This window comes from Thalassophryne amazonica, chromosome 8 (genome assembly GCF_902500255.1).
Source record: "Thalassophryne amazonica chromosome 8, fThaAma1.1, whole genome shotgun sequence".
In the NCBI taxonomy this organism is placed as follows: domain Eukaryota; kingdom Metazoa; phylum Chordata; class Actinopteri; order Batrachoidiformes; family Batrachoididae; genus Thalassophryne; species Thalassophryne amazonica.
In genome coordinates this window covers 67,829,278-67,852,611 of record NC_047110.1, presented here as the reverse complement: position 1 = coordinate 67,852,611, position 23,334 = coordinate 67,829,278, and the positions used below count along the sequence as shown (strand labels likewise).

General features: G+C 37.8%; 1 long non-coding RNA gene across 4 annotated transcripts in view; it reads left to right on the top strand.

Annotated features, from left to right (window-relative positions):
• The window catches only part of LOC117515823, a 276,926-nt gene that overhangs the window by 249,834 nt on the left and 3,758 nt on the right, over positions 1-23,334 (top strand). The gene's annotated exons all lie outside the window — the stretch shown is intronic.

The following is a 23,334-nucleotide window of genomic DNA, read 5'->3' as shown; positions in this document are numbered from 1 at the left end:
CTGAAAACTCTGTTTTTGTAACCTGATAACACCTCTGGAGTCATTTACAAGACATTTTGCAGATGTTACCGTGCATGCTAACCTCAGCTAACTCAAAGCTAATTTCCTATGGAGTAAAATTTGTCTCATTAATACCTGCAAATGCAGAGAGGGTGATCTACAAGTATTTCCATTCTTAAAATGTAAATATTGTTACTGATTGTTTGATTGATTGATAGATAGAGGGGCTTTATTGAACATGTACAAATTATACGTAAGACAATAGGATCTTAATAATGAATTAAAAAACTGCAAATTATAAAGAACACAATGCTCATACATCCCATGGTATTTTATCATTGCATTATATTTAACTCCTACTTCTCGTTGGTAAATAGCCTGAGTATTACAGAAATTGCTGGTTGGAACCTCTGGGTCTAAGCAGTTGCTAAATGTCCCAAAGCAAGCTTAGCCCTGCCCTGGCCCACATCTGCAACAGGCCACCAAGTCAAAGTCTAAAGCCAACTAGCAGTATATTCTCCATACTTAAAACCGCAGTAATTTGGTTCATTATAAAGAATAAATGTAACACTTGAGCTCTGCCGACTTGACTCGAACTGAAAATATTTTAGGGGTTTTACATGAGCTTCCACAACATGAAGCATCACTGAGATAATCTACAAGTAGAATTCAACCAAATAAACATCATAATAATCAAAAGATGCTTGTACTTAATTCCAATCTTGAAGTGTGACCATGCAGGGACGTTTTCATCAGGAGGCGCACAATTTCTCTTGATGGTAGTTCTGTTTAAAGTTGTTTCTAATTTAGTCTGAAAGGGGCAACTAATCCTACAGAGACACATTTCATCCATCCATGATCAATACCCACCCTCCTGTTGAGGATCACTGAATACTGGTGCCGATCCAGACTCGCACTGAGCGAGAAGCAAGACACATTCTGAACAGGTCACCACTCTGTCAGATTCATAGCACAGCAAGACCCAGACACATCCAAAAGTAACAGTCATCAATAAACCTAAATGTTTTTGAGCATTGAGAGGAAACCAAAAGCCTCACACAGAAAGGCAACATGTGGGATTTAAACCCATAACCTTCTTGTGGTGACCAATACAAAATGTATATTTAGCTGTTTGCCTCTATTCATCAGGTGAATGTAATGGTTTCACATGGAGGTTAGTGGTGGTGTCAGGAAACTAGTGAGGAAGTGGAATGAGTGATGTTCCATCACCTCGTACCAGTAATTGTTGAATTTTGATCTATTGTTTTCTTCATCCTAAAGTTGCATTATTTTTTATGAGTGAAGGTTTCCTTTGCCAGATCTAGAATTTGTACAGTACCAGTCAAAGGTTTGGACACACTTTACCATTCAATTCATGGGTCACACTGTTATACTGTCTGTATGGGCCACGTGCACACCCTCGCTCTTTACATTCTGCTTATTTGAAGAACTTCTTTTAGGTTAGATGTGTAAAACAGATACCAAACCATAACTGGTATTTACTGCATGTATGTTGGAACAGTAACATTGTATTTTACTTGTGCATTACTATTTTACTTTGGGTAAAAGTAAAAAAAAAAAAAAAAAAGAAGTTAAAAAAGTTAAGTGTAATCACTAAGGGCATTTTCATAGCTGAAAGTCCAGAATGCCATCCATACAAAGGTTCATGTGTTCATACGTTCAGTCCAAGACTGCATTTCAGTCTGTATTAAAGAACTTTCTACAGTGTACTTGTGTTATGTCGTCGTCTCTGTAGGCTCGCTGTATTTAACACTGATTGGTTTGTAGACATGCATTCATCTCTCATTGGCTTGTTTTTAGGTTCTGTTTTTGGGTGATTTTCATGTTGCCTTTTACTTCTTTTTCTGACCAAATCACAATTGCAGACTTCTGGTATCTTGCTCTCATCACTCATTTGTGCTTATTTTCTTTTGCTACTGTCAAATGAATTGTTACTACTTCCATTTCCTTTGTCTTCTACTGTTTAATGGATCCTGTGAGGTGAGGTAGGTGACAATAACCTACCTCACCTTCTTGTATAGTCCAGAAGTCAAAAATATCCAAAAAGTGTTTTTATCCTGCAAATGAGGACCTAGAGCACCGCTTTTGATCAGATAAAATTTAGACCCTTTAGTCTGGGCCGTGGCCTAAGGCAGCTTTCACACCTGCTATTTTGGAAGAAGTTTAGACTGAAAAGTCTAAACTTCTTGACCAAACAAGGTTGGTGTAAAAACAATCAACAAGCCCAAACGTATACTTTTTCCTGCTTCTCAAATATGAAAAGTTTCATGGTTTTGTTTTATGTTGATGGGCTGCATATTACTGGGTGTTCTACTGTTGTCAGGACAAAAACAGTACATCACCATGGTTTGTGGTAACTTCAGTTGAAAATACGTAAATGTTTTGCTGTTTCATATAAGGCACTATCTGTGTGAAATGGTGCATTTTAACGCCAATGTTTTCAAATCATTTGGGACCTAACAAAATGAACACACTGTTTATTGATGACCCACTCTGTCAGTAGGACCACAGTTTGATTGGTGTTGTTGAAGTACATTTGTACAATCATTGATTTCATCTTAAAGATTCAAAAAGTATGAATTCTGTGTGATAAATAGAAAAGTATTAATGATACTGAATCTGCATCAGCCTCAGAAATGCATTTAATTCTTTGTTGACCCAGTGCTTACCTCGCCACCAAATTTAATTGAAATATGTTGATGTAACTCCCTTGAGGTAATAATATATGTCATCTACAGTAAATGCAACAATGCTGGTATGATCTTTACATTAAGTATACTATGCAACTTTTCTCTACATAAAAATAGAGCAAATTCGCATCATCTAAGGAATCTCTGCTGGTACTGTGTGTGGATCTGCAAATTTGATACATGACTGTAGGCACATGTAAAAATTCAATATTTTAGCCATTGCCTTTCTCTCTTGTCAACTTGTGCAAAGGAAATATCATTAACTCAGGTTTGCTGGAGATAAATTTAGCTGTCTTGGGATGTTACCATCCATTAACTTCATGCAAAGAGATATCACTTTTCAGTACTGGGTATTGTACATGAAAGGCTACAATCACGTCAGTGGATCCCAGTGGATATTAGCCTAACGGTTGTGGATTCCAGTGGGCTTCTTAGCAACGAGATACTCTTTATTACAGTAGCACACACATGATCTGAGCATAGTGAAGCTTTTAGCAAACTTGGCCAAAGCAGCTTTGTAAAAAGGTGCAGCTTGTCTACACTGCAGGCAATTTACAGATTCTTTGCACTGTATTGTGCACACTGGCAGGTTTGTGATTTGTTTGCACTTCATGGGTGTCTAATTGATTAAGATTAAAGGAAGATGGTTTGTCCGGCTGTCTGGGGTATTTCGAGCTGATTTGTGTTTGCTGTGCAAGAAGACCCGCTAACTACACTCCTAACATGAGCCAACACAGGCCACATGCTGGTCTGCATGCTGGTTCACATGCACCACATGACACAGTACCTGAATAAAGCCATCACTTACACATTAAAGCACTGGGCGTGTGCCACTGCACGCTGCTCACCAGTTCTAAGTAAACCAAGGAGCTTAATTTTTTCCTGTGGCCAAACAAGACCATCTTATAATGTTTTAAATTAAGAAAATGAAAAGGTCATTTATATACATAAATACTCTTCCCAAAGGCATTGATTTTATTAAAACAGAACTGATTTCTCAATTTTGTGGGATTTTGTAAATAATGATAGACGATGTTTTGCATCTGTCAAAAATGTCAGGGTTTGAGTTTTGCTTGGTGTTCTGTTTTATTTTGTTCTTTTAGTTATTTTTGCATTTCATTGAGTTTGGTTTGTTTCTTCTCTTGCTGGGTCTGCCTATCTTTGTTTCTCTTCTCTCTCTTGGATCTTGTTGATGGGTGTTTCTCTCTCTCTCTCTCTCTCTCTCTCTCTGTTCACGCCCTGGTTCTGGTGCTTTCCATGCATACCTGTTCCTGATTTGGTGATTACCACCTGCAGTTGTTTAATCTCACTGGGTGTGTTTGTCCCTCGCCAGTTTGTCATGCCTTGTACCTTCATTCCAGCTCTGTTCCTGTGTTCCATAGTCCTGCTTGCCTCTGTGTGTGTACCTGACCTCCAGCCTGTAGCTTTGACCATGCCTGTTTGCCTGATGATTTTTGTACTGCTGCTTTTCCTCGACTGCTTACTCGTGGACCAACCTCTGCTATCCTCAACAGTGAAACCTTCTAAAAACCAGAGCTGTTTGTATGAGCTGTGCATTTGTGTCCTGCAGTTCCTGACCATTCAGCCTGATAAAAAAATCTCTAAAGGTTTTATAATGTATAAGCTTGCTTTTGTTAATTGGGTATTGATTTTGCTTTCTAATGATGTCAATATAAACAAAACAAAAAATTAAGGAAAAGAGATCTTATTAACTTAAGAGTTCGAGTAAATCAAGAAAGCATACAAGTGCGCTGAGCATCCCTGCTAGATAATTTTTACCATAGTATTCAATAGACCTAGTATTGGCTTGATCACTTTGATTGATAAATTAAGAGTGTGTGTGTGCGTGTGTGCATGTGCACGCATTTTCTGATGCTGTATTTTGGAAATAAAAACAATCAACTGTGTTTGTGAGCAAACCACATGAACACATTCAGGTCTGGTCTCGGTGCTGGTGCCAAGTGTCAACATATCCAACACACTATGAACACAACTGTCTTATGTATTGGATAGTAATCAACAAGGCACACCATACTTACCTATCGAAAGTAGCCATCTATCTGCTGCAGCCAGATCAAGCATTGGCTTCCTCTTGGCCTTTTCCGGTTGCTGTGGGCCTCAATGCTAAAGGCATATCCGGGCTGAATTGTGACCAGAGAAACATAACACATGGCCCAAATGTCATCACTGGTATAAGTGATACTCCTGGTCTGAAGCTCCCAAAGTAAGCACTCATTTGACACAGAGGGACTCCAGTGATATCCAAGGATCCTCCAAAGAGACCAAGTACCAAAGATCACCTGAATCTTAAGGTGCACTGACACTAGCTGCATGCACTTGCATTCATCGTTGTGATGATCCCAGTTGGATGCCGTGCTTTGTTCCACCACCTGCCATGTGCTCTGTGCTGGACGCTGCGTATATAAAATAATTATTTTGTAGTGGATTACTCATTTTATCTGCAAGTTGTCTGTTGAAAATGGCTCCAATCGCTTCCTGAATCACAGAGTACCGCTCCAGCAGTGCCGTTCGCATGCGCTAAATGACCTGGAGAAACCATTTGGAGCTGTTTAAAAGGTAATTATTTGTCATGTTTACATTGTCATGGCTTGGTAAAACAGTTGCATGTTCTTTCCTTCTTGTCTGCAGCTGTTAAAGTATGTTTATGATAGATTTAACATCTTGTTATAATCATTCAGATGAGTTGCGCTCTCATGTGATCCGCTGATGTAATCACTCGGTCTGTTCACTTCTTCTTTACTCCACTTGATGAGCTGCACATCCTGTTGGCGAGCAGATTGCACCACGTAGCACGACACGATGCGTGAAGGATTTTTTGAACACTTCAAAATTCTCTTTGTGCAATTGCCCGCGCCGGCACCCCTCTGACATTCAGTCTGCACCCGTTAAAGATGAGTTTACTCTCCTGCACGACACAGGTCGTGCAAGTGCGTGAATCAGTGTCAGTGCACCTATAGTCTTGATCCAAAACTATTGCAAATCCAAACACTACAATTCCCCACTCAGCTACTCAAATAGTGCAATCAGTCTATCCACTGACTCTACAAAGATCACAGCATTGTCCGCAAATTCTAGGTCATTAATCTTTTCTTAGCCTCTCCACGCCAGTTATTGCCCAAGACTCAAACCATACAGTACAACAGGTACCACCAGGATCTTAAAGAATTGGACCTTTGTTCTCCTGCAGAGGTGTTTGCATTGCCAAATACCTCTGTTCAGTGACTTCATGAGTCCGTAAACTTGCCCATGTGTCCCTTGATCTGAAAAGTCAAGGACCCACAGGCATGAGTGTCACTATAACGATAAGTTAATCTACCTCCAAGTGTAGACACTTTCACTCAATATAGCTGTACTTCTGATGGCTGCGTTAAAGAAGTCAGTGAAAGCCTGAAAACCCTACCACATTGGGATTTGGATAAGTATAATATTGACAAGTCTATTGTTAAAATTTAAAGATTCGTTGATCAAATTTATGTAAATTATATGGACCAAGTTTTATTTATTTATTTATTTATTTGCTGCTGATTAATGAGAGTGGGAATATGAAAAAGAACCTTGTGACACTGAAAAAAAACCCCTACAGCTGACGGGGTATAATAAATAGCAATAATCAATACTCTCTTCTCTAAAGTGGGTGGTCCCTAGAGGGTTGTGGTGCAACACAATCATGCTCAAATTCAAATGCGCCTGAGATATGCTCATTTAGAATGTCTGTTTCAAATTTGGTGAAAATCAGATACATTTTGCTCAAGTTATCATGGCCAAACGCAAATGGGGCTGACACACACACAAATAGAGTTCAAGTCTGTATCTCCCTTATGGTCTTACGGGCAGCAGGGGGTAAAAATAGAAAACTGCTGCCATAACTCATGGAAGCATTATTAAGACTAAATATTGCATGTTTTGTGAACTATTTCAGTGAATGGGCGGTGACATTTATATTTTGTCTTCTGTTGCTTTTCTTGTCATAAGGCACTTTTTAGTACAATTATTCCACTAAACTTTGCCAAGTTTGTATTTGCACGTACACCTCGGCTCATTTAGGCTTATCATGGGCAGCTTGCTCCAGAAGCTTTTGTTATTCTCTATGTTTGGTGCCGTGGGCAGTTTGCAGATGGTGAAATATGTTATTTGTTGAGCTGTCCTTAACTGCGACCGATTTCCAGAATAATTAGCAAATTTCTACCTTTTGAGCAACATCTGTCTTTTCAAAGTCATGCCACCTCCATGCCGGTCAGGATGGCCTATGCTAGCAATTAAATCTAGTGTCATAAATTGCGAGGTTGTTGGTGTTTGCGTTTTTCCTCTTAACGTCGTGTGTTCACTCATTTTTAACTTCAGTTATGCCACAGCTTTTGATTGTTAAATTAGAGCCAATTCTGGATCTGGGCAGCATAGACTTTTCCAGCAAGGATTCTGTAATATAATTAGAGCTGAAAGAACAAAATCCCTGCAACTGCTACTTCTTTTAATTAAACCATGAATTTGAAAGGTGAAAATGAAGTGGGATGAATAACAAAGAGAAATATTATGTCAAAGTCAGAGGAGTGGTTTTATTTTCCGCTGCTAGCTGAAGTTAAACTACAAAGTACAAGAATTGAATCCTGTCCTACTCCACTCGCTTTGATAGTGGACCACCAAGTTATAAATAATGTATTAAAGGATTTGCAATGAAGAGAAAGCAAGCCGCTTTCAGAGGAATGAAAGTTCCCTTACTGGTGGATGGAGGGGAAGAAAAAAAACCTGTTAACTCTTTGTAGCCCAAACCCAGTCTGACTTATAAAAGGTGTCATATATTTTCTTTTGTATTGTCCAGGTTAAGAGTGTGTTTGGTTTCCTTTTTACAGTTTGTGGTAGCGTATTTTTTTCCTTTTTTTTCTGGTAAAAGGTGTTTGAGGCCTACTGGGACCACTTAAAAGTTTATGCAGAGCACTAGCCAAGTTGGACAAAAAGCCTTGAAGTATACACACACTGGCCCCTTTCTCAGAACCTCTCAGCTCTGGCTAGGGGGAGTGTTGTTGGTTTATGAGAGGGAAAATAGCCCCAGCCTTCTGCAAAAGTGAAATGGGATTAAGACCTTTGTTCGGGCCACAATGGTGAGGGGAATTAGCAATAGTTGTAGGCACTTAGAAGAGCTCTCACACAGCAGCTTATCCCAGATTTTGCACAATAATCATTTGAATATCAACAGTGTTTTGCAACTGCAGCGCTAATGTATAAACCTCTCTTTTAGATATCGAAATCCCCAAAAGGGTTTTACCAATGGCTACATCACAAATATGCACTTTTTTTTTTTTAAAGAGGAAGAATCACATATTTCAGTTTGTTTTATAAAAGAGAAACACATGGCACATTAGTTTTAAATTTGTGCAGAATTATTAAGCACCATTCTGTATAAAAGTGGTAAAAGACCAGTTTTGAAATTGTGGAATGTTTTTAAAGAATTTTGTGCATTTTTTAAAGAAAGTAACAGACAACATTAACAAAAATCTGATTGCTTTGTAATTTGACACTACAATGCGTTCTTCCACAAAGATGACAAATGGGATAATAATCGATGAATCATGAATGAATGAACATGATGGATATAATACTGAAAAAAGAAAGTTTTGCAGGGAAAGCTACACAAGATACATACATACATGCACACACATATCCATATATACTCAACAGAAATATAAACGCAACACTTTTGGTTTTGCTCCCATTTTGTATGAGATGAACTCAAAGATCTAAAACTTTTTCCACATACACAATATCACCATTTCCCTCAAATATTGTTCACAAACCAGTCGAAATCTGTGATAGTGAGCACTTCTCCTTTGCTGAGATAATCCATCCCACCTCACAGGTGTGCCATACGAAGATGCTGATTAGACACCATGATTAGTGCACAGGTGTGCCTTAGACTGCCCACAATAAAAGGCCACTCTGAAAGGTGCAGTTTTGTTTTACTGGGGGGGGATACCAGTCAGTATCTGGTGTGACCACCATTTGCCTCATGCAGTGCAACACATCTCCTTCGCATCATCCGTGAAGAGAACACCTCTCCAACGTGCCAAACGCCAGCAAATGTGAGCATTTGCCCACTCAAGTCGGTTACGACGACGAACTGGAGTCAGGTCGAGACCCCGATGAGGACGACGAGCATGCAGATGAGCTTCCCTGAGATGGTTTCTGACAGTTTGTGCAGAAATTCTTTGGTTATGCAAACCGATTGTTCCAGCAGCTGTCCGAGTGGCTGGTCTCAGACGATCTTGGAGGTGAACATGCTGGATGTGGAGGTCCTGGGCTGGTGTGGTTACACATGGTCTGCAGTTGTGAGGCTGGTTGGATGTACTGCCAAATTCTCTGAAACGCCTTTGGAGACGGCTTATGGTAGAGAAATGAACATTCAATACACGAGCAACAGCTCTGGTTGACATTCCTGCTGTCAGCATGCCAATTGCACGCTCCCTCAAATCTTGCGACATCTGTGGCATTGTGCTGTGTGATAAAACTGCACCTTTCAGAGTGGCCTTTCATTGTGGGCAGTCTAAGGCACACCTGTGCACTAATCATGGTGTCTAATCAGCATCTTGATATGGCACACCTGTGAGGTGGGATGGATTATCTCAGCAAAGGAGAAGTGCTCACTATCACAGATTTAAACTGGTTTGTGAACAATATTTGAGGGAAATGGTGATATTGTGTATGTGGAAAAAGTTTTAGATCTTTGAGTTCATCTCATACAAAATGGGAGCAAAGCCAAAAGTGTTGCGTTTATATTTTTGTTGAGTGTATATGCTTAACACACTTTATCATTAGCAGTTTGATGTTAAGAGTCTTGTTACTTTTACAGCATCTTTTTCATGATTCTTAAATTATTTTTTAAACATACTATTGTATGCAATAGTAATAATATCAGCTTCTACATTTGTTCTTACATAAATCAGTGTGCACCTGGCGATCTAAAACACAGTGGTTCATGGTAAATCATATTATATATATGCTTTACACAACAATTATTCAGTATTAAAATGAGGTTTTTCACAGCCAACTTTAATATAACTGTCAGTACCATGTCAGATTTTGTTTTAAGCAGAAGATCAAGTTGCATCTGCTAAATAAGGTTTAATTTCTTGATGATCAATATTACAGTCAGTTAAAGTCAGGAAAATGAGGTGAAGGTGCAGCCTTTTGCTGTTTGGTAGCATGTAATAAAAAGTAAAACCAATACTGGATAAAAGAAAATCATGAACTTCAGATGAAATGGAGACATGGTTTCAGGACTTGGTAGTTAATGTTTGAATTTGATTTGGCAAGCAGAATCTCTCACAGAAAAAGGAATAATTCAGAGCTTCTGCCTCAGTTGAGTCTCATAAGGCCGGCTTCAAGAAGTGTGATGGCTTCAGCGGTTTTTTGCCCACACAGTGAAAACGTATTGTCTGAATCACAAAACATTGAGTGAGATCAGCAGACTTGTCAAGAGGCCCTGGCTTGAATATGAATGATGAGAGAAGAGCAGGGTGGTCTGGTGCTGTTTTTGGTGTAAGGCAGGTGAAAATAAGCTCAAACTGTCTGTGCCAGCTGCCCGTCGGAAATTACAACAAATCAGAATCAGGAAAGCAGTTTTATTTTAAAAAACAAAATAATAAAAAAAGGTTGTTTAAAAAAAAAAAACTATAAAAAATATGTCCTGCAGTAACTCTTGAATTATTGCTTTATGTCCAAAAATGAAAAACAAAAACAGAGTTGTATAGGGTGATAACATATGTTTTAGATGCTGACACCCTCTCCTGAAATATAGCAGCACCTTTTTAGTACATTTGAGTCAAACACCTGAGGGTCAACTCTCAAAGTGAATCCATGCACCGATTTTCTGTCAAAATGTAGAAATTAAGATGTAACACCTCCCCTTATTTCCTGTCGCGGACACACGCATGCACGCTAGCTCAATTCACTCAAGTGTCTGCATAGTTTCTGCATTCAGCTGGATACAATGATGCACAAGATGAATAAAGTTATCACTGCGGCTGAATGGGATGTTGCTGGTGGGAGGGAAGAGGGAGGTCCCCTATACGCTGGCGCTGAAAGGAGTCCTGCTTTGAGGGCCAGTGCTGCGGGGTCAGGGCCCAGCTGCTTCCAAGGGTGAAAGGGACACCAGCGGGCTGGACTGGCTCAAGGAAACCTAACAAAACCAATCCAGTCAAATAAAGACATCCCAGATTGGACGTTGACAGCTCCCTTCCCAAAATTGCTGAGCACACTTCACACATTCAATCTGTGGTCCGGTTTGTATCGTAAGTCACAGCTAGTGTTCCATTTCACTTGTTAACTTTGATGAAAACAGCAGTTCTACGCAGGTAGGCTATAATTTAATCATTTTAAAACAGATATACAAAATGGTGCAAATCAAATTAGAGCTAAAGATTTTCAGTTTAAACCATTATTTATATATATATATATATATATATATGGATTGTGATGCATTCAGGTATGATGTAAAACAGTAAATTTTCTGTTTAGGTTCAATTTACTGTGCAATTGTGCTGCAATTTGACTGTGATTTTAAGAAAATTGACATTAGGCCTGCACCATCAGCGAGTTTCCATGGTTTTATAGGGTGCGGAAACTCACTCTGTTTGAATTTGCGGGGCGTAAGTAGGATAATAATCAGGCCACATTATAAGGAATTGATGGTTCATTTTCTCTGTCAGCAGTAGCAGAGCTTTGCCCAAAGATGTGACGACCTGCGCAGATGGAATTCAAAGCCAATTTCCCTGTTAAAAACCCTGGCACGCCTCAGAAAGCTTTGACTGACTGACTGTCGGTGATGAAAGCGTGTGACAAGTCTGTCTTTCTCAGACATCTCAGGGCTGTGAAAGTAGATGGCAGCACACAGCTCTGTCATAAAGACTCTGTAGGTCTGTGAGTGCAGTAATAGTGGAGTTTTCTTGCCCAACCACAGGCAGTGATGCAAAGACAAAAGATGACTCCGGAGCGCAGTGTCAAAATGGAAAACACGGCACATGATACGTGTCACAGAATAATTACTCAAGCTGTTAAAGTAGTCTCTCTTTTTATTATTTTTACCTTTCCCTTTCATCTGAAGTATGTCAAGTGTCATTACAACGCTTTAGTTCTCGCCAGAAAATCAGTTCGATCATTCATCACCAGCTCACATTTAAATTTTTCCTTCGGCTGCTTTTTTTCTTCCTTATGTGCCTTCTTTACTTAGAGAAAGAAAATCTGTGGGGAGAATAAAGAGATCACAGAGATGGTGTGATGATGAGTTATGAGATGAACCAGTTTTTTTTTTTTTTTTTTTTTTTATTAAAGGAGGCTGATACACCTGCCAAGTATCATCCTCAGTATTGTGCAGGCCGCAGTATTTACGTCACTCTTTATCTCGCCGTTGACTGCCGTCTGAATAACGCATGTTTGCACACAGGGATATTTTTTTCCCCAAGTTGTGCGTGTAATTACCACCTCCCAGAATTAGCAGATTTGTTTTTTTTAAGGGCTTGGGGGCGGGGTGGAATAAAGCAATCTATCTTAATTGCAATCACATATTCTTCAAGGAGAGCGGCAACTGGAGAACAGGCTCATTTTTCGACTTTGTTCTTTGTTCGCTGTTATCATGTGCTGTGCCGCTATAAGCCGCCGCCTGCTTGACTGTGCTGGATATATTATAGCTATCGAAATGCCTGCTAGCTGCAGAGTATTAAGCATGGCGAGAATACAATCTCGGTGGGGTCTCCGCGAGTAACAAAAGATAGAGGCGCGATGACTTATTAAACACAGCCAACCTGCAGCACGGCTTTTCTCATTACCTTTTCAATTCCCGGCCCATGAAAGCCTTTGGGTTTAGTGACAAAACTCTTGCCATGTAATTCTCTCCGTGGCCGCTTTCATCAGCCGATTTCGCGGAGAAATATGAAGCTGATTTTTATCTTCCTCTATCAATTCACAAAAGGCCCTCAAGTTGCCCCCGCGGAAGACATCCCTCATCTCAGCGATGTGCCACCACTATTGCTGATCCCGAGCGTTTGATAGCAGCACCTCTCCTTTTTAATGATTTGACAGACATCAGACGAGCCCTATAGACACAACATTTTTAATACACTTTCCCCGGCTTGTTTACACCGCACGGCTCAGATGAAAGCACATATCTATCATCTTCTCCTCTCTCTCAATAAGTGATATATATATTAAAACCTACAGCCGCTATCAATCGCACGCCATGGCCATGTTTAGCAGTTGTCAAAATTGTGAACACTTTTCGCTGTGGAGTTTTGTGCACGTTTATTTTTGCAGAGGCAGAATTAACATATATACAGAAAACTTTAAAGATCCAATGCTGCAGCCGTGTTTCTTTTTTTTTTCCTTTTTTAAACGTGCCAAAACTGATTCATTAAAGTACAAAAATAATTCAGACATCATGTTGCTTATAAACAACAAAATGACAGATTACACAAATTACAAATTAGTTATTGGGGTAACACAAGAAGATATGTATTAATAGGACAGTTGCTGTCATATATTATTAGATTTGCATTAGATTTTTACCCACTTTGCTCTCATCTCCTTCTCTCATGTGGTTTTTGGCACATTGCTGCATTCTGGCGTGCAGCGGGGATTGTTTGCTTTGAAATGTTTTGACTATGGTGTCATTTATTTAAAAAAAATCAAACTTTCATCATGCACGTGGACCTAATCAATTGAAATTCAGCTGCCTTGGAACCCAGCTTGAGTGTAACTTACACCAGCTTTCATCAGCTCGGCCTTTTTAAAATTAGGAGATCTGCCATAGTGAATTTTTTTTTTTTTTTTCTTGGTGTGCTTCAAAGATTTTAATTGAGAGCAGGTATACATGATCTGCAATAGGTTTGTTAGCAGACTAATTTAAGGTAATTGCTACGATAATGTTATGTACCTGTATGCATGTGTGGTTGGGATCGCAACCACCACGTCCTTATGCCTAATTACCTTTGCTGTATTATGACATTTGATCATTTCTCCTGGTTTCTTTCTTCCTATCAGAACAATATTTCCTTCTGTTAACTCTTTATGGACCCACATTACATAATTATTTCATACTTGCTGTCTTCGCCTCCATAGGTGAAGCATTATCTGCTATAATCATTGTCATCATCGTGATTCTCTTCGTGGTCTGTTGGCTCCAAATAAGTAATTTAGTTGTAAAGCAGCTTCATTTATTGTGCCTATTCATTTTTCGTCCTATCATATATCTAAATACAAATCTTCATTCTTCATTTTATAACTGACAGCTTATTACCTCTGAGCACATGCTGATAAATTTAATTCCAATGAGTTAGCTTCCATTTTCGGATCCCATTATCCACTAATATGGCAGCAGCAGCATGTGGGGGGACAAAACTCAAACACACACGCACACACTCACTCACTTACTCACTCACACATACATACATACATACATACATACACACACACACACACACACATGTATGTGTGTGTATATATATATATATATATATATACACACACACACACATATATACAAACAATTTTTTTGCTCGTCTCAGTGCAACAAAGAAAAAAATAACGTGGTGACCAAACATCCAAACATTATTTTTATGAAAAAAACATTTTTTCATAAAAATAAAAAAAATGTGATTTTGTTTTGTTTTGTTTTGTTTTTTGTCAGTCAGTTTGCAAAATACAGACCCTATTTTCACATTAAAATTCAAAAAGAATAATGTTTTCTTTTTTTGGATATAATGCTAGGTGCATGACAACACAAAGAAAGTTGCTGATGATAATGCAGTAAAAGAATGATTGTAAAAACCTGATTAAATCCAACCCAATTTTCTAATAAATTACAGATGGCCCCCTAAAAGAAGTACATCTTTTTCCCTTGAAATAAACTCTGTATGTGTATTGTGTGTGTGTGTGTGTGTGTGTGTGTGTGTGTGTGTGTGTGTGTGTGTGTGTGTGTGTGTGTGTATATATATATATATATATACACACACACACACATACACTTGCACACACTCCAAATATTATTAGTAGCAGGATCATAATATAATCCTTCATGCATGTGCTCTTATGTAAGAAAAAAATATATATTTTGTAATGTTTCAGGACTTTTCAGAATTTTGTAGGGTTTAAAATGATTTATTATTTATATGTTTTAACTTGCTTTCAGTTAATAGCTCCTCATCTACTCCATCTGCACAGTTGTAGTTACTGAAAAGTGCAAGTTCAGAGTGAATCTTTAACCTTTTATCTTGCCTGTTTCAGCTGTGAAATTAAGCATTTTTTATTTAAAACTGTATATAACCAATCAAAGAGTGCTGCATTATTGTACAGTTGCAGTTATTTTGATGCAGTAGCAAAAAAACTATTATTATTAGCTTTGATGTTGGCTTGAATAGCACTCAATTAACAATGTAGCTAATGAGCCCATTAAGGATGAAAGTGTTCTCAACAGGTATGAGAGGAGACTGCTGCTTTTGGACTCCCAGTTCTCAGCACTGAATGCAGCGTGAATAACGGAGCTCTTTCTTAATCGCTTCAAAGGCCAGACCTTTGCAGCCTGACCACAGTTAAATAAAGCTCCTCTACGAATGCACAAACAAACAACAAATTATATATGCAGTATTTTAGACAGTCTAAAACACAGTTTACAAGAAAAAATGTTTTTTCCCTTCATGCAGAATGCTTTGAATAGCAAAATATTTAACTTTGATAAGTTCTCAAAGCTCAAAGATTTTTAATCATTTTTTAAAGTATTAAAAATTAAATAGATGCGTTAAAATTACATTTCAGTGCAATGGAATCGGAGCAGTTAAGTCTAGATTAATTTGTATGATGAATATGTAGCGCTTGTGTCGGCAGAAATCTGAAAGCAGCATTCTGAGGCTCCAGCATTTCCTCTGAAAGACGTCCCACTGAAAAGCCTCATGCATGAATTATTTCCACATTATTTGCTCCTGGCTTCTAAAAGTTCTTGTTCACTAGGAATATGTTGCATTCTCTTTCTGCTTTATTCTTAAAATAGATCAACAACACAAAATATAAAAAGTAATTTAAATTTTAAAGAAAGTATCATTAAAATAGCTCACATTTACTTTTTTTAGAGGTAAGTTTTATGTTTTACTTACCTTTCGCATAGTGAATCAAGATTTTCTGATTAATATTTCACACCCATTTTTAATTTATTTGCAGGTGAAATGCAAATCACATAAATTTAGAAAAACAGTCCCTGCAAAGAAAAGAAACACTGTATTTGACAATGTTGTCCGTGCAACCACCCAACAAAAAATTGACAAAATAAAAATAAAATGATATAAAAGTGCAGTGAATGAATTTATCTTTTTGTTAAAGCTGCTTGTCTGCAGAAGTTTCAGAATGTTATCAGTAGTTTTGGCTCAAGAATAGCTTGAGGTGTTTTGAGTGTAAATCCGTCTAAAGCTGCCAGCGCTGACATACACAGCATATGCTAAATACAGATAAGAGTATTTTTAATAGATCTGCAAAAAGTCTGCCCACAGAGCTCAATGGATGTGCTTTGAATGTAGTTGATAAGTTGGCTTAAGCTGAATGCTGTATTCCAATGCAACATTGTGCTGCTGGGCGAGCCCATCACAAACTAGCCTTCCAGTAAAGACCACTTCCAGGGGAGGGATTATAGAAAAGCCGTCGAGATCAACTTCATGTCTTACTAGAATTTCTGATTATAAATAGTGCTATCGTACAAAAAAAAAAAAAGCAGAGGATCATATGTTGAAAAAAAACTTGAGCTATTTATTAATCTACAATGTCAAACTAAGAAAGCAGTTCTGTGGGGGACATTTGGAAATATTAAAAGTTTTTTTATTTATGAATATTTTAACCTCCAAATGATTTTAGTTTTTAATTAGCATTCATTTAAAAAATGTAAAATATCAAAATTGTTTTGGCTTAAATGCATATAATTCAGACATTTGAGTCATTGAGACATACATTACCATGATTTTTTCTATATTCATTTATTTTTCTTCATCAAGTTGTATAATTGTGAACATTTCCACTCATTATTTTAGATGTACTGGAAATTTTGTGACTTGTGAATTTACCTTTCAAACCTTCTTAATTTTTTTACATTTTGATGGATGGATGGATGGATGGATGGATGGATGGATGGATGGATGGATGGATGGATGGATGGATTTCTTTGTTTCTCTTTAGCTCTCTTTCGGGTCATCTGATAATGTGGCTAAAGCAACGAGAGGCCACATAAGCTTCTTTTATGCTTCCAAACCACTTAAAGAGGTGAAGCCGGCTGTTGTGGCACTGTGAGGTGAAGAAAATAAGTTTGTATCAAACAAAATAGCTTCTCTGTGAAATCTGTTCCATCAAATCCAAAACTAGGAGCTTTGGTATCACCTGTACCTGTTGTTGAAACAAATTTTACAGTTCACTTTTGTGCACTTTGAAGACATGCTGTGTGATGGAGGTACAGTGATAGTCTTTAAAGCCAAGTATCCTCACAGGCTCCTTTATTTTATATTTATTATAATTTTTACTTCTTGAAAGGTAAAAAAAAAAAAAAAAATGGGAGTCACTGCATTTTTGAGTCATCAGACTTTTGAACTGAGTATTTGAAAATTTACAACTTTAATTGTTACGATTTTTGTTCAGTTTTTGAACTCGGTGTAAATGTTCAAATGCAAAAGTGATACAGAGTAGATCATCACCAGACCATAGCCACATACCAGAAACATACCATAGCATGAAGCAGATAAGGGTCTATGATTCCCTGTAGAAGGGTCACCAGCCCATTCCAGATTAGTTCACCAGCCAAGGCTGGTACCTAATTACATATGGGTGAACTGGGATGATGCAACTGAAGTCTCTTGTTACAATCATAAAAAGTATAACAAATGACAATAACAATAAATAAATAAATAAATAAAATTCAGGATTCTTCCCCCACCCCAAGTTAGAAAAAATTTGTTTAAGCACTTGGACCCATGTCAAAACAGTTTGTCCCACCTTATGTCAGTTTTAATTGATGAAATTCATGATTGCAGTTACTGAAATCTACAGAAAAGTGAAAATGCTCAAGTTTAAAAAAAAATCATGCACAAAAAATTTAAACTTTTTGAGTTTAGTTTTTTGTACTTTTAAAAAACAGTCCATTTTCCATTCAGTCATAATATTTAAGGTTTGTAAAGGTTTACAAATGCAAATGTAATTCACAATAAACACCTTTTGGTGGTTATAAGACTTTTTGCTTGAGCATTTGTATGCAGTTCGAAAATTTAAAGTGAAAGTTTCATTTCTAGTTTCTAGAAAATTGGCTTGTCTTCTTTGGGTTGTTGGTTGGGCTGATGATTTCTCCATATTGGCTGAACTTAGCCAACCTCTTTAAGATGTTGATTTAACTTCTTGTTTCAACTCTTTACTTCATGCAGTCAGTTTCGATGATGGCCAAGTTTAATATTAAATAGCTTCCCAAAATTAATTCAGTGAAGAGCTTAAGCATTTTTTTCTTATTTAATGGCTTGATTTGAATCATCTTGGCTATCTATGTTTTCTAAACTAATTCTACTCTAATAATTTGTTGAAATAATGTCACAACATTCATAAAGTATTTAATTTACAGTGTGCTTTTACTGAAATGAAGCATTATTGTTAAATAACTATCTTCTTCATGGAGAAAATGTTATTGGTCTTCCTTTTCCAGCAAATAGAAAGCCAGTGTGAAGTTGCATTTTTTTTCAGTCCTATTGAAATCTCTTCAGTTCTCCCTGTATGTCATGAGGGCATCTCTTCTCTGCCTCCTTAATAAGGCAGTTCTGCAGGCCTCTACTGTAATATATTTCACCAATAAAGCAATTCCAAAGCCAGCCTGGCCTTTTGACCAGCACTGAGCACGTGGAAAGCAGCAAGCCGCCTTGGCTAACTAGGCTTACTCTCTAATATTAGATACCTGTCCCCTGGCTTTTCAGAGGGGGGCTTAGCGGTTGATATTTTCATTTGGTCTTGCCAAGATGCGACACCCCCGCTTTAATCTTGTGTTTGACGTTAAGCGCTCTGTTCATGAAAAGTCTGGGTGAACTTCAACCTTAGGGTGGTGCTGTCATACAGAAATGATGTGGTGGGGGAGTGAAACTGGCTGGTCTATCCTTGACCTCTCCCATTGGCCTGCCAAAGTCTTTCCCCTGCCCTTCTTAATCAGATGGGACCCTTTGCTTTCAGAGGGAAGATGGTGTATTCTGTGCTGTGTCTTTTAAACTAACTGGCTGAAATGCCCAAAAGAGAACGAGCAGGCAGAGCGACTTTCTCTGCTTTTTAGTTGGTGGTGGTTAGGGGGCAAAACCATTACAGATGCATATTTTTTTGACAAATTAATTTGAAAGAATTACAAAATAAAACATTAATTCCCAATCAAAATGCAACCTTCTGTTGCTTACCAATTTCCATTAATGAAAAGATTTCCCAATCAAATCCACAATATTGAATTCTCTGACATTATTAATTGATATATAATTCCAACACGGCGCTGCTCTGGGAAAAAAATACTGTTGATTTCTGATAATGACTTGGATTGAAATTTGAATTTGCTCCATTATAGAGTGGCAGCTACAGCTTAAGTTTGCTGTGGGAGCTGGAGAGCAGTGGCATGTTTTGCTGATAATAAAGGTTTGAAAATATCTGGAGGGACGTGGGCTTTGAGAGTGGACTAATGATTGTCTTCTGATAGCTAACGACACGCCTTCATTCAGCTGCAGGTATTACGGAGCTTCTGTGTTAGCGTTTTATGGCGACGAAGCGGACAAATAAGCCACTTCTCCGCAATCATTAAAGACGAGTTTCTCCACTGATTGATGTGCGGAATCAATTGCTCCCCATAGCATCCATGTCAGTCTATTACCGCACAGGCTGGTAATGACAGGCTGCTCCGCACAAGATTACAGAGCTCTGTCACAACGCAACAAAGACGAGCTTCCGCGAGTCTAACCTTATCTGCGATAATTGAGAATAGCTTCATATTTACTCTGCAGGTAAACAGGAAAAAAATTACAATGCTGATGGAAGAATGTCTATTAAATTTGAAATAGTGACATTTTTTGTGTGTTTGTTGAATTATTAATATAATCGAATGACTGGATGAAAGAAACTGTTTCATCTCTGAGTGAAAAAGTGTTTACACTCAGTGATAGTTAATAAAAATGTCAAATATTCTCCTGGTTTCAGACATGTTTCTGTACTTTATTGATTTAAAACATTCCTATGCTTCCCCCTCTGACATATTTGGAGTCGGCCAAACAACAGGTGTCTCCTCCTATAAGCGCCCCTCTGTGTAACTGTCCTTTTTTTTGGTCATGTGACTCCACCACAGCTCTCTTCCTGCCAAGCTGACAACCATCCAAAGCTCCAAGCGCCAGCAGCGTCGCAACTCCGTCCGCCAAGATCCCACACACACGTCCTGATCCTGATTACACACGATCAAAGATGAGTTCTCCAACAATTAGATTATGGAGTTGATGTAAAGTAAAAAAATCAAACCTGCAGCCTTCATCTGAAAACGGTTGATTGAAAATACTTTTATTACAGTTTAACTTAAGAATTTTTTTTTTTTTTCCCAAGGCTGACCTCAATCATATGAGTCGGGCTTTAGTAACTGCTGCATTTAATTGCCTCAAGTGAAACTTGATTATTAGGAAAATATGGCGAATATCAAGTAAATTTCTGCCCTGAGCGATATCGTTCTGTATAGTTAGAGCTGGAAAAAGATGACACGTGAATTTCAGTGGAGACAAAAGGCCCAAGCTAATGAATCTGGTTAGCCATTCAAATTTATGGAAATTTTATTAATTACAGACACCTATCTTTCATCTGTACCATTTGGCGGTGAAGTAATTAAAACCAATAATGACAATCCCAGCAGCAGAGAAGCAAACAAGATCAAAGTGAGCCGAGCAGTCAGGAGAAAGTCTCGTGCACTGAGCTGGGCCTGGCCGTGGGCAACGAGGCCTCATTAAAGTCACACTGTGTTGATCACCAATTAACCTGCTTTGTTTTTCTTCTGATTGAAACTTATGTAACGCCACTTTTCCTCCACTCTTTGCTCTTTTTAATGTTTGGCTGTAGGTGATGACATCATGGGCCGTGGCGTAGGAATGACTTTTGATTGCCTTTACTGGATGATTGGACTTACTGACCTTGTGGAAATAAATCTCTTTGCAAAACAATAGAATATATATATTTCATTTTGCAGAGGGCAGCTGCGTAATCTGCTATTAAGCTTGTCATTCTTGAAATATTCACCTTTGATTCCCAGATGATGACATTTCGCTTACTTCTGGTCCAGTAAATTGAAAATAAGAACAGTTCAGCAAAACAATATTCAGAAGTCAAGAATCAGCTTTAAAAGAAAAACAAAAAACAAAACAAATGTCTTAGCTAATTAGAATACACTGTGTAGTGACACGCCTCTGAAAGCAAAATTCATTTTTGAGGGAAAATAATAAAGTTAGCTCTAACAAATTACAGCCATATTTAAAATTGGTCCATATTTTGCTTTTTTTTTTTAGTGTACCGGAGTGTGCGGCGTCACTACCGAGCTCTTTGTTGCCAATATGAGCTAAATGTGCAAGATTTTGAAGTGTTCAGGATCTTTCAGATGTGTTGGATCTCATCCAGCACACTACAGAAGTACCATGACTTTTTTGGATAGTCTTTCAATATTTCAAATATTACATTTTTAACATGCATGCATTTGGCTCAAACCCACCAAGCAACCTATTAATTGCCATTCAAATGAGGAGAGGAGGAGAATAGAGGTTTTCACTTCTTCAGCAATGTATCTCAAAAAGTGGTTATGAGAAAACCTTGTTTAGAAATGGTCCTTCGGTCAGTCAGGAGTTGTTGAAAATATCCGATTCAGTCTCACACCTATTCCTTTGATTTTCTTTCTTTCTTATGTTTATGATGTCACAAAGGTGATGATTAAGGAAAAAGCCATAATTCTGACAGCCTTCCTCTGCTGGCTTGAGCTTCCTGGCCACAGCTGACCTAAAAGTTAGCTTAGGAAACTGCTTATCGACTAGTTGAAAAGTTAACGGTGATCCCTCTAAACCGATAAACCTACCTTTTTTTTTCCCCAACAAATCCTGAAAAACAGACCTAAAAAGCTGAAATTTTAATATGTTGTAGTGTAAACAAATGTTCCCAAAAAGGTTTACGTGCCAAGATCAGTTGGTGATCAAGATCTGCATACGTAAATAAACAAATGAAATAGTAGTTTCCATAACAGACAGTTTATTCTCAGTATGGAAAGTATTAAACAAATAATTAATAATAATGAATTAAAAATATACACTGAAAATAACAGTCTAATTAATCTACTTACTCTGGCATGACCTCCTGCTACTCCATCTCCTCAAGGTGATGGCTCGAGTTCACCTATTTGATTCGTGCATAAACACAAACAGGAACAAACATGTTGTTGAAACATGTAGTGGAAGCCAAATGGTGCACTAATGATTAGCTGCAAAGCTAATCCACTGATGAAAAAGTTAGCTTCGCAAATTAGCTGTTAGCTGATTAGCTGAATAGCACCCACTAATGATTGAAGGTAACTATGGTTGATATTTGGTAAACCCAGCAGGACGAGTAACGTGGTTATTTTTATTTACTGATTTAACTGTGTTACTGCATTGTTGTAAATAGTGACTTCTCTTCTGAATGCCTTGCCGCTCCTATTTTATGAGTAGATGTAATTTAGCTATTTTTATGCAGTTGCACTATATTATATATATATATATATATATATATATATATATATATAGGTGTGAAAAAGTGCCCCTTTGAGCTTTTACATGTTCGAAATTTTTTAGGACATCAAAAACAAAAAACAAAAAAAAAAGAAATTCAGGCTTTTTATATTAAAATTTCTAAAATTATGCCCTTTAAACTCACAGTGAAAAGTAATCTCTACATCATGAATTAAAAGAAATAAAAATATAAAAGCCAAAAAGATGGCGTGAATAAGTAAGTAAACACATGTAAACCATCACGTTTACATCCAGTTTTCTTCAGATAAGTCGGGATGGATACATCAACATTCCTAAGACACTGGTTATGTCTTGAACTTTATTTACATGAATTATGAAGAAATACAAACAGTATGGTACTCCATGGTAAATCTGTCTGGAGGTGACAGTTCTCAAAATTAGAGTGACTGTATAAGAAGGAGACTAGTGAGGAAAGACACCAAGACACCCAGACAACCCAGACGAAGTTATAGACTTCTGTGGCTCTGATTGAAGAAGTTCTGCAGAGTGCAAGTTTTGAGTTTTGCATCACCAGTTATACAGCTTCATGATGAAGTGGTACAGAGGAGGTTTTTATTAAAAAAAAAAAAAAAAAAAAAGATCACTTGAAAGGTCAACTAGTTTGCCAGAGGGCACATCGGAGATTCAAGCATAGATTTGATCTGTTTTGTTGAAAGAAAATTATTCTCTGTGCAGCTCCACCATGTAAAAGTTTCTAACATGTAAAAGCTCAAGGGGGCAAACACTTTTTCACACCACTGTGTGTGTGTGTGTGTGTGTGTGTGTGTGTGTGTATATATATATATATA